The following is a 12644-nucleotide window of genomic DNA, read 5'->3' as shown; positions in this document are numbered from 1 at the left end:
ACAAAACTTTTTAATTTTTGCAATGTGGGGACTAGTTACACATGTAGACTAAATTTCTCACACGGTGTTTCATACTTCACAAGTTACATACATTGTTATATACTTTCTTATCAAAGAATATCCATGCTACAACCTCATGACCATAGAAATTAATTCAAATTGTGAAACACCATGTGAGAAATTTAGATATCATGTTACACATACACCCACATTGCAAAAATTAAAAAGTTTGGTCCCCAATTTGACCGAAAAAAAAGGTTAGTCCCTCATATTGTCAAAACTTGTAAAGTTCGATACACTTTTTAGTTGTTTTTCAAACATATCACATTGGAGCATGCATACGTAGTACTGTTGGGAAAAGAGGTTGCCAAATAACACGTCCTAGCGCTTCACAATACTTTACAAGTTTTGACAATATGGGGACTAAACTTTTTTTTCGGTCAAATTGGGGACCAAACTTTTTAATTTTTGCAATGTAGGGACTAGTTACACATGTAGTCTAAATTTCTCACATGGTGTTTCATAATTCACAAGTTACATACATTGTTATACACTTTCTTATCAAAGTATATCCATGCTACAACCTCATGACCATAGAAATTAATTCGAATTGTGAAACACAGTGTGAGAAATTAAGATGTCATGTTACACATACCCCCACATTGCAAAAATTAAAAAGTTTGGTCCCCAATTTAATCGAAAAAAAAGGTTAGTCCCCATATTGACAAAACTTGTAAAGTTCGATACCCTTTTTAGTCGTTTTTCGAATGTATCGCATTGGAGCATGCATACGTAGTACTGTTGGAAAAAGAGGTTGCCAAATAACACGTCCTAGCGTTTCGCGCTACGCTATGTTGGTTAGTCGTGGGAACATTTAGACACTCGTCCTAATAGTGTATTCAGCTATCCAGTCTCAAAGATGTGGGATAAGTGTGATTAGTCTCCTCTCAGACATATCTGAGGATTTGACTGTGGGCAAACGGAGTAACCCTCAGTCTTGACTATTCGTGAGTAACTCGAGCACCGAATACTTATCAGGCTTGTGCATGGTCGAGCTGCATGATAGATCATGTACGCCGCACGGACCCCTCTCAGCACATCATCCATGACGTGTCCGTGACACTATGGCTCTAATCAAGTCGACTGATTGGGCATTGCTTTTCAGATCCGGACCAGCTCCTACTTGCAGGCAAAGCATATGGATCCCACCAATTGGATCTCAGATCAAAATTAATAAGGATGGCGCATCGAGTTGGTCGAATTCAGAATATTTACTGTGATGGTTAGCAACTAGTAGGTACTGGTACTTTTATTAATAAAAATGAGAAGAAACATCGTGAACATCCTATTAGTTTATCTTACACGCGCTTCAACTTTGATGGCAAATTTGGTACGAAAGCACAAAAGAAAAATGGAGTGAAAAACCATTTCCATCCGTCTTGAGAAGACCCTCCTAAGCTAAAGAAGCAGTCCATCCTACATATTAAGTTGTCACAGCCTAACGATTCCAAGATCAATCAGCTCAGGGAGTCATGGCTTGTCAATAGGTCCGCCACTCTTAACAATGATGTGATTCTCTCTTTTCCATCTCATACCCGGCCAGCACAAGATGCAAGTCAGTCCATGCCCCTATATCTTACTATATAGAAAAATCTGGGGGTCGATGAACAGTGTTTTCACGTACGTCACAGGGGCAAAACGGTCTTTCATTACCAATTATGGGGGTAGTTTGGTCGTTTCACCATCGAAAAAATTGTCTCTGCAATTCTCGATCATTCTTCTCTCTCTCTCTCTCTACCGTCTCCTACAGTCCTTCTTCGTCTCTTTTCCGCCTCTACAAAACTCCAATCAAACCAAACCCATCTTCTAAAACTCCAGCAAGCAATCAATGCTCTTAAGTTGATTGATCTTCACAAAACCCAAGCAAGAACAGAGATAATGTTTGGTAAGTTTGAATTTTGTGTAATATTGATTGGATTGTTCTATTATTGCTCGATTATTTGTACGCTCGATCTTTACATTTTGTCAACTTCGTAAAAATTTGTTATTGGGCAAGACTTTTCTGTGTTAATAATTGGTGTAGTTTTCTATCTTTCTCCTGTTCAGATTTGGTGATAGATTCACACCCTGTTTTATAAGAATTGGTTAAAAGTAGTTGATATTAATTGGTTGCATAGATAAACAATTTTAAATCCATGCACATTGGTAATTTGGTTCTCACCTGTATCAACGACAATGCTTACTTGGTAATCTTAGTTATTTTGTGTGTGTATCAAAATTGAATCTTTTGTGTTGCTGTATTTTTCCTGATTTTATTGCTTACTGCTTAATTTGATCTGGAGGTGGTGGTCTATGATGGAGTAATCAGGGAAAAGCCATCCAACAAGGAAGAGGCGCACGAATTCATCAAAGGTTTAAATCATGTGTTTTTTACTATCCGCGTTATGAAGTTAGTTGAATTCAGTTTTCATATCAACGTCAATTGCAGGCTACTTTGGTGGACATGCAGCAACAATAGGATCTGTACTCATTACCAACCTTATGACATGAATCAGAAAAGGAGGTTGGGATAAAGTTGAGGTAGGAATCAATGTCACAGAAAGACACCAACCTGCGCAAGTACATTTGTGGATATTTTTGCATTTTTTATGACTCTTTAGAGAGTACTAGCACTGTATTTTGAATCAGAATAATTAAGCACGAGAAGGGTTCTGTGGATCAGACATTGCACTCCTTGGCGATCAAAAGAGCTCTTGATCATCTTGGACTTCAAAACCAAAACTACAAAACAAGTGTGTTATTTGTTGATGCCCTATGATCTCTTTTTTCTTCTTCTTTCATCAAATATGAACTTGATTTAATAGAAATAACCAAGAATGGTTTACCAAAAAATAGATATATTTGCTATTTCAATTTGATACTTTGATTGATAATGTGGTTGAAGGTATGCTTTGTTTGTTTGATTTGTCTTAATTCCGTTTGATATGTTATTTCGTGTGCAACCTACTTGAGCATAACAAACGAAGTGGTTATGCTTTTTGGTGTATGCTGAAATGGTAAATGACCTTAGTGGCTTAGTGCCTTGACGCAAATCACATTCTTTAGGATACACTGCACCTTCCACACATACATGGTAAGACCTTTCAGGCAATGAAAGACATCTAATGAAATACAATATCGCTTGGTTCCTATTAGTTGATAATAACCTATTTAAAGCCATTGGCTAGACTTTAAGCTGGGTTTGTGTGTGTTTAGCGTTTCTGCGAAAACACAATGTCTTGCCAGAGAAGTGCTTTTAGATTCAAATGCAAGAGATTACATATGGTTTTTCAATTGAAAGCAAGTGGGGCATGAGAGGGTGTAGACTGTGGACTAGATGTTTTTCTTATATCCTAAACCAGGTTTTTGTTCTCTTTTCATGTTTTTGTTTGTCAATATGTATATGTGTGCACAACAAGTGCACAACAACTAATGATATAACATTGTTGGTACGGTGCACCAAAATAGAGTCAATAAAGCCATGTTTGAACCAATAGATGTAAAGGGTTTAGTTGTCCATCAAATGGAAGTTCTATTTTGAATAACTACTTAATTACAATTACATGTATATCAGTATATGAATGTATATGAATAGTTAAATATATTTGCCTATCCGGTATGTCGGGAAAATCTATTTAGATATTGATTATCGAATTTGATGAGCATGGAGTTGCTGTACTTATTTTTTTTTTTTTCCATGGGAAAATCAGAAGAATGTTGAGATCTTATGCCATGTGAGTTTTATTTATACCAAGCTTATAAAGTTGGATCGAGTTTGTGATCCTTTTTTGTTACTTTTGATCTTTCTTCAGATATATCAACATTACAAAGTTTGTCTGATTCATCTCTACTATGGTAACTGGTAGCAGTTGATAACTTGATATTCAGGTTCATGACAGTTTTCTCCCCTGAAATTGTGATAGTTTACCCAACAGCTTATTGAACCATACTACCATAGTGGAAAAGCTTCAAATGATGTTGGCATTTTGAGTATTGATAGCATGTAGTAAGAAGTGCTTAGAAGGATTTTGCTCTTCATGGTTGCACTCCCTATAAAAGGATTCAAGCAATGTTGTTATATATATGTGCCGATATCAGTTTTCAGTTCTCAATGCGAAGAGGTACTTAGTTTTATTCACTTGAGACACTTACAATTATTTATGTTTATTATGTTTGATTGTGGTCTGAAGTATGTCTCATAACTTAATTGTTGAAATTTTGGTAATACATAATTCTCACTTTGGAAATCTGTGTATTTTTCTGTTCAATTTTCCAACTTTTTATTTGACCTACTTCTACATATTAGTATAAGACATGTGATAGAGAGGGCAAAACGAACTTTTATCATTGGTTGTGTAAGAGATAAGAAGAGCGAATGTCATAAACATGTAACTCTTTATGCTTCTATCACTCTTTATGCTTCTATCACTTTTAGGAATTGCGCGCGAATTGTAATAGATTTTATGATAACATTGTGTAAACTAATAATTCCATTTTCATGGTTTTGTTTTTGTTGTTGCATTTGGCTCTGTTCCTTTTAAGGCATGGATAGAAGAAATGAAATCAGCTCTTATGTAAATTATGATAAGGACTGCAAAACAGTGATCTAATAGTGTTGAGGGATATATCTCACACGTATCTCAATAGCGAGACGACTTTGTAACAAAAATTGTATTCCCCAAACGCCATTAGATCTTTGAAACCATGTCGAGGAGGAAGACCAGAGAGCCCAAGGAGGAGAACGACGTGATAAGTCTTGGACTTGTTTGTCTGAGATGGGGAGTATATGTTTTGGTGTGGCCCATATTTTTGCATCGTTAAAAGACACCTTCATTTATGTCACTGATTTGTCTGGAATGGGTTCATGGTTCGGATTGCTGGTGGAATTAATGTTAAAGCTGATGGAGACGAATCTTTGCCATATGTTGTTGTGCTTGCTGCACAGTTTGTTGCAGCACGATGCAAGGAACTCGGTATTACAGCTTTGCATATCAAGCTTCGTGCCACTAGAGGGAACAATACGAAGACCTTTGGTCCAGGCGTTCAGTCTGCACTGCGTGCCCTTTCTAGGTTTGGGATGAAAATTGGTCGCATTAAGAATGTTACTCCTATGTCTACCAACAGTATGCGTAGAAAGGGTAGGAAGTCGTTAGTCCTTACCATTGTGGTGGTGGTCATGGTGGTGAATTTTTACTTAGTTGGAGTTTTTTTTTTTTTATGTTTCGATGAGTTTTTTTTTTGTTGGTCCTTGAGTTTTGACCATGGTCTGTAGATGTCAGATTATTTAAACTTCTATAAGAACAAGGGCAACAAGTTATTTTCTATCAACGGTGTGTGTGTGTGTTTTGAAGTTCAATGATGTTTATTCTCATCTAGCATAATTTTGTGCAACAAGAGTTTCTAAAAAACCCATTGTTAGGGTAAACATATTCCTTTTACTAATCTAACTTATTGGGACATGAATAAATTGGTTTTACAAGCATCCAATGGAATGTGAAGTTGTTAGAAAACTTCTCTGTTGGACTGCTGATAACCTTCACAAGTTTTCACGTGCATCGCACGTGCATGATGCTAGTCGAGTTAAGTTTTGGAGTATACATCTGTAAATAGGCCCATACACTCTTTAATTGGAACAGAACACTTGCAAGTTATAACATTATAATCTTATCTACACAATAAAAAATTGCAATATAATTCTCATTCGTCGAAATGAAAGAGCATTTTACAAAATGAAGTGACAAACCCAAATGGCCGGGCTATTCAAGAAAGGCGATACAAGGGATATATAAAAAACAACCTCGAATGGATATCTACATTATGGCAGTGTTTGCCAAAATCACAGATGTTCGAATCCACATTCGGGGTTGACAGGGGGGATCATATAGACTTCCAGAAGTATATGTCATCAATATACTCAGATAAGCAGTTATTCAGTAAAAGGGATGCAGCTAAGATGGTTGACGCAATCAAGTCTGTAAGTTTTGTCTGGGTGTACGAAATGAAGTAACCCGTCTTAATTCTCTAATGTGATTGTGAAATCGCATCTTAAGTTATTAGCAGAAGCAATGAAGACGCTGAAATTATTCAGCCCAGTAAACAGAGCCAATGACGGGGCTTAATGTTCATAATTCAAAAAAGTGGTCAGACTTTAAAAGAGAGGCAGGACTGCAGAGGAGACACTCTCGACCACCGTACTTTCAACCCAAAGACATAAACATAGTGATTCTTGCATAGATATGCTATATAACCTCCTGCATCATCCCAAAGTACTGATGAAGGATAGTTACCCACTTAGTGTGTTGATTAAAAATTCTTTCCACCTGCAACATCTTAAAGGAAGCAAAAGCAAAACAAGAATCCTCCCCAACTAAAAGAAAACATTCCAGGAGAATCTAAAAATTTATTACTTATATTTCGCCTCTATAGAATCCATAAACAACACCTATCGGGCCTAAAAGAGTTGCCACTGAGGCACTATGACACTGTAGGCTCATTTAGCAAAAGATTGAATCCATTAGCATATCTTGAAGTTAAATGAATACCATTCTGAAAAGTTTCCTGAAGCTTCCATCACTCACTGGCATTAATTTTCGGGAACATAACAAGCACGTGAAACTAATGAAAAATTTCACAGTAAAAGTATTAAAAGAAAAAACAGGGATCTAGCTAATAGTACTCTTTAAGGCCTTGCAATCATTGTCACAACTAACTGCATACCCCAGGTGATATGAAATTGCAAAGGAAGACCGTCATCGCAAGGGGAACCATCAACCACTAACAAACATATCTAGCCAATAGCAACCCCAATATATCCATAATTGAAACGTGCAACGCATTCTATATATACCAACACTAGGAGCCTTCCATGGTTTGACATTGACACAACTTGATCCCAGTCCCTTGAAACTCCGTTAAAATCCCTTCGAGCAAGTCCAATGGGGGGCTATATGGGCTGTTAAAGGTAAATATAGCACCCCAACAACAAAAATGTCATTCTAATAGGATTGCTAAAAGAGTTTTAAATTTGGAAGGAGTCAAAAACCTAGCCAAAATTAAGACCTTCGCTATCAGCTGCTATAATAAGTTCGGGAGACGGACGACATAGTTTCTGCCGTCCGTGTGTTAAATTTCGACGGATGGCAGAAATTGTACCGTCCGTCGAAAAAAAATTTCAAAAAATAATGGACGGACGGTAGAAACTATGCCGTTCGTATCATTTAGCCCTTCAAAATATACAATGCGATTGGATTGGCTTTTTGATTTTGGGGAGCCAAATTTAACTGGACAAGCTAAAAGGCATATGTGGCACTTATGTGGCATTTTTAGCAGCCCAATTTAGCAGCTCTCAATTGGACTTACTCTTAGTTGTTGTATTTGTTAGCTCCGCTGTCTTTCCTACTTGTTTCATTTTTCTGGTTCAGCAATACGATCCTACTCTGCATTCAATCGGCCTGTAACTCTAACCTTTTTCAGTATAATATTGTTTTTCTAACAAAAAACATAACTTTCACTTTCAGTTAGGGCAGGGATCGGGTCGGATATGGCTATATCCGAATCCGAATTCGAATCCGAACCCGATTATATCCGAAATTTAATATCCGAACCCGACCCGAACCCGTTCAAACCCGACTAACTCGATCGGATAACACTAAAAATTCAAAAAAAGCCTAAAAATCATATCCGAACCCGAACCCGAACCGACATACCCGAATCCGAATCCGAACCAATTACATAAACGGATATAAAAATCAACCCGAACCCGATGTATTCGGTAATTGGGTCGGGTCGAATTCGGGTCTACCCGACCCGATTCCCTGCCCTACTTTTTTTTTTTTTTTTTGATGCAAGCCCTACTTTTAGTTTAAAAGTCGCAAGTCAATCTCTTACACCATTTTTCTCTACATCACAATTCTCATCACCATTTTTATTTAATATCAGGAAACCCCAACACTCACCATCAAATATCATGAAGTAGCTCCAGAAATACCGGGTTCACAAACAGCGAAAAACGCCCAAATAGAAACATTAACACATAAAAAATCACCAGAATGGTCAGATAGACTAAACAATCATAGAAGATGAAAAAGGTACCCAAAGCAGCAACTCCACTAGTAAAAAGTCCGAACAAATCTGTTACAGTTTCCGCATCAATGAAAGAATTGGGTGCGTGTGGGGGCAGTCGCAACTCTGAGATTAGAAAAACTCCTCTACCACATAACTAATTGCCTAGAAAAATCTTCAAACTATAAGGACTCGCACTCCTAATTTTTTTAGCAAACTTCCTCTACTGCCCCAAAATTTTCACAACTATAGTGGGAATATAATTAACAAAAAAAATAGTATGAAAAAAAAACTAATAAAAAACATTCCAATAAACCAATTCAAAGTTTTTTGTACTTCTCTTTTTGCCTTTACAAAATTATAATTTATTTTGAGTCCAAACCCATTAAAGAGGGACAAGTGTATCTTTGAATGTTTGATGGGTTAATGAAACTAAAACAAATAGCCAAATGCCCAAAGCCCAACCTATCAGTTTGTATAATCCTAATAACCTATTACAAATCCGTACGTAAGTTCTCCCTCCTTTCTTTCACTCTCAAATCTTAAACAAGCGTCAGACCTCAACCCAAACAAAAAACAAAAACAAAAATCAAATTCAGAAAGGATTTGCGGTGCAGCTTGTTGCACGTTTGTCCTAATTATTTGAAAAACTCGTTATCATTACCAATAAAATTTCAACTTAAAAAAAACAAAAACAAAACAAAACAAAACAAAATAAGGCAATTTTGTACTTTCAATGTTAATCTTTTAGAGTTTTCTCCACATGATAATAGGGTTATATAGACTTATAGCATTATAGGAAGTTAACAATTTGTTGAATTATTGTAGACTTGTGGGCTAGATTATGTAGATATATATAGACATAGTAGTATCAATTAATGACTTAAGTGTTTAAGTAGTTAATTTCGTCAGTCCATATTAAATTCTAAGTAGTTAACACACTCTAGTTTTGTGAATTGAAATAAATACATAATTTTGTTGATCTTTAGTGTTTAGACTTTCTAACAATAAAAAAAAAAAAATTGCATACTTTTTTTTTGGGTGGGGTCAGGTGTACCCTCTAGCCTAAAATCCTAGCTCCGTCCTTGCCAAGAAGCAAGTAACACCAAACTCGTTAAGCACTTTCGTAATCTTTCTTGTGATAAGCATTGCTAAAGTATCAACCACAATCTTTAACCATCGACTTGAGCATATCCATCTCTTATTACTTCGAAAATCATTCAATTGATGAGACCTAACGATTTTAATAGCCCAAATCTCACAAATAAGTCCAAGCCAAAACCCTAGGACTTGGAGAACAATTCCAACAATTGGTTATGAGAGAACGAATGTGGTTGCGATTGAAGTGAATAGTGAAGTGGTAAAAAGGGTAAGTGAACTGACTAGGAAGAAACACACCAGATAGTAGACATTGTTATGCTCTTTAGAGGAAGAGATGGAATGAGAGGAGTTTCTTTTTTGTTTTGAGCTCTCTCCATTTTCCCCAAATTTTAGACTGAAGCGGGGAAGGGATCGAACAATCAAGAATCAACTTCTATTTACTTTTATACGAGTTTTTGGAACCCGTGTCTATGTGATACTAGTAATGGGCACGTGCATTGCACGTGGTACGAAATAAATATATAAGTAAGGGATAAACATTTTTTTTCTTGTGGATAAAATAAAAAGAACGCAAGTACATTGGAATAGTGAATTTGTGTTCAGTAAATTCTGTAGTAGAAATCTAAAACAACATTACTTCTATGATTCTATGAAACAATTAGGATTGAAAAAATAAATGAAAGTGTAAATTGATATAACTATTATCAAATTTGTTACTGAAAAAAATATATATATAATTTATTCGTATACCAACTTCAATACGCTAGGTGTATTTTCCAGTGTTGGGCTTCCTCTTCGATCAATTTGAGTTTAGCTGTTGTTTGATGTTACGAATAAATAATATATTTAAATAGTATGGAGGCGTGAACTGTCATTAAATTGTTTCGTAGGCCAAGTACAACTTGAGTATGCATATTAGCTACGGTTCCCGTTCCTCTATTTTCAGAACCTGAACTGAGAAGATTCAATCTATTCAGTTTCACCTAGATTATCAAAAGACACATGCCTGAATGTAGATTAATTAGCTAGCTTCCAAAACATTGGACCTGAGAAGCATCAAAATTCAACAAGAATCAAGGAACTATGAATGAATTAATACTATTGATAAACCTGTACGTTGAACATTACTTTCAGGTACATACTCAAGTTAGAATGTAGCAGAGGGTCTCTACTGAGTCTGCAAAACTTGGGCTGATTCGAACAAACTTGCAATCTCCCCTTGTATTTCACAAAGCAGTTTTTATTTCCACCTTCAAGGATATTCTCAAGGAGCCTCAATTGATTTTGACTTTATACACTTGAGACTGATGGAAAATACTGCTAGAAAATCTACTTTTTGGAATATTGAAAGCAATATTTTGAGTTTTGAGTTGATGTATTTCAGAAAAATATTTCCCAGAGTTGAAGCACACCCTAAAACTATAAATATAACTTCAAATAAAAACATATCTTAGAGGTCTCGCGACTGAATTGTTTAGCTCCACAGTTTTCACAAATTCTAGGTTCGGGCAACATGTGAGGCTCAAAGTTTTGATCCGAAACAAAACCCCTTGCACAGCTGTAAAACCCAGTGCTTATCCTTGACAGTCTTGTGGATGGAAGAGTTGTTGACATTATATGCGTGATGGATGTGTTACTCCCTGAAAGCAACATATTATTAGATTGAGTAAATGTGCATAATCTATTTAAACTTTTAGTCTTATAAGCAGTCAAAAGAGCTGGTGAAACAAAAGGAAGCCAATCAAAGAGATGAATGTAGAAGATACTAAAAAGTGTTTGACACACATGTGATAAGAGCCCAAAACTGTAGTTTTAACTCCTTAATAGTATTATATTTAGGCCAATTATGTTTATAATGAATAAGAGTTAGTAATGTTTACGTGTTTTTGTGTATTTCAGGTCTTGGAATCAATTATGTGAAGAAATATACCACTTTTGCAAGTGAAAAGAGTCAAATTGCTTGCTAGAGAAATTATATGATTAAAGCCCAAGTTTCAAGGAGAAAAAACCTTTTTAAAGCCTAGTCAAAGTCAACGCGGGTAGAAAAAAAAAGCAGAAAAGTCAAGTGAACTTCTGTAGGCCGTATCTTTGGACTCAGACCTCGGAATTAGGCCTATTATATGTCAAAACGACTGGCTCAGAAAGAGATTTCTAATGGTCCAAGCTGTGACCCAATCAGAGCAGTAAAATTGGATGAAAAGAGTATTGCAATAAATTCTCACAGAGAAACCCTTTTTGGACTTAAGTAATTAGGTTTTGGGCTTGATTTAGTGGCCCAAAACACAACTCCAAAGCCTATGCACAAAATTGTAAACCTAACCCTCTCCTATATAAAGAGGATAAAGGCAAAACTCTATTCTCTGCCCCTCCCATTAGTTAGAATAATTTAGATCTCTCCCTTCCATTAATTAGAATAATTTAGCTCTATCTCTCCCTCCCATTAGTTAGAATAATTTAGCTATCTCTCTCTCTCTCCCATTTCTTTAGTTTAATATAGTTTAAGTAATTAGAGTTTATAATTGTAGCCTCCATAAAACCTCCATTAAAATACCTTCAAATTATTATTATTATTCAATTTAATTGCTTCTCTTTCTATTATGTCTTCTTTTCATTCTTTTCTTCATGATAGTCCTATGAATCAAAGCTAAACTCCCATTAGAGGGAGTTTGAATGAAACTTTGAGAGGACTTGATTTGTTAGTATAGATTTGTTGTTTAGGTTTTCAAGTTTAGGCTTTTCTTGACTTAGAGATAACAAGAATTTAACCTAAAATAGAGAATAGTGAGTTTGCCATGAAAATGGGAACAAACTTTCTCTCATGCTAATTAGTTTATGACTAGAGATAGTATAAAGTAATTAGGGATCATTAAAGGTCTAGTCTTTATATTTTAACCTTGTATGAGGATATTTAGACTAGGGTTTTCTATACAAATCTATGCTAGAATGTTAAGTAATTAAAAAGTGGATTTCAATCTCTCCCTATTCTTCTCCATATTTTATTCAAGTCATATTCAATTGCTTTAATTAAATTAGTATAAGTTAAATTCATATATTTAGTTTCGTAGTATAAATTCACATCCATAAATATTGCTATCACAATTGTTTCATTGTGTTTGATTAGTTGAATTCGTTAAGTCTAGAGAGTTAAGAGTGAAACGATTTCGTACTTTATATATTGCATGAATATATATGTGAGAGTAGGAAATAAATAATTGATAACATAATAATAAGTTAGAGAAATCTAGTTGTGTTTTTTACGGTTTATCAAATGGCGCCGTTGCCATCTTAAACTCACCCAAGACAAGAATTCAATTGGTTGAATCCAAGGGGCAATCCCCCATTCTCTACCCACCCACCCTTTTAATTTTTCATTCTTGTTTCTCATATTTTTGTTACTATTCAAGCTTGATATTCACTGTTTTAAACTAAGAGCGCGCCCGTCC

General features: G+C 35.6%; 1 pseudogene across 1 annotated transcript; it reads left to right on the top strand.

Annotated features, from left to right (window-relative positions):
• The first annotated feature begins 1618 nt into the window (after positions 1–1618).
• Positions 1619–5363, top strand: LOC147495018 (small ribosomal subunit protein uS11z pseudogene; annotated as a pseudogene). The gene is made up of 4 exons (XR_015200382.1): positions 1619–2412; positions 2489–2580; positions 3852–4160; positions 4582–5363. The product of XR_015200382.1 is annotated as a small ribosomal subunit protein uS11z pseudogene (transcript).
• Positions 5364–12644: the final 7281 nt, after the last annotated feature.

This window comes from Coptis chinensis, chromosome 6 (genome assembly GCF_015680905.1).
Source record: "Coptis chinensis isolate HL-2020 chromosome 6, ASM1568090v1, whole genome shotgun sequence".
Taxonomy (NCBI): Eukaryota; Viridiplantae; Streptophyta; class Magnoliopsida; order Ranunculales; family Ranunculaceae; genus Coptis; species Coptis chinensis.
The sequence above is the reverse complement of the archived record's forward strand: the minus strand, read 5'-3'. Positions and strand labels throughout refer to the sequence as shown.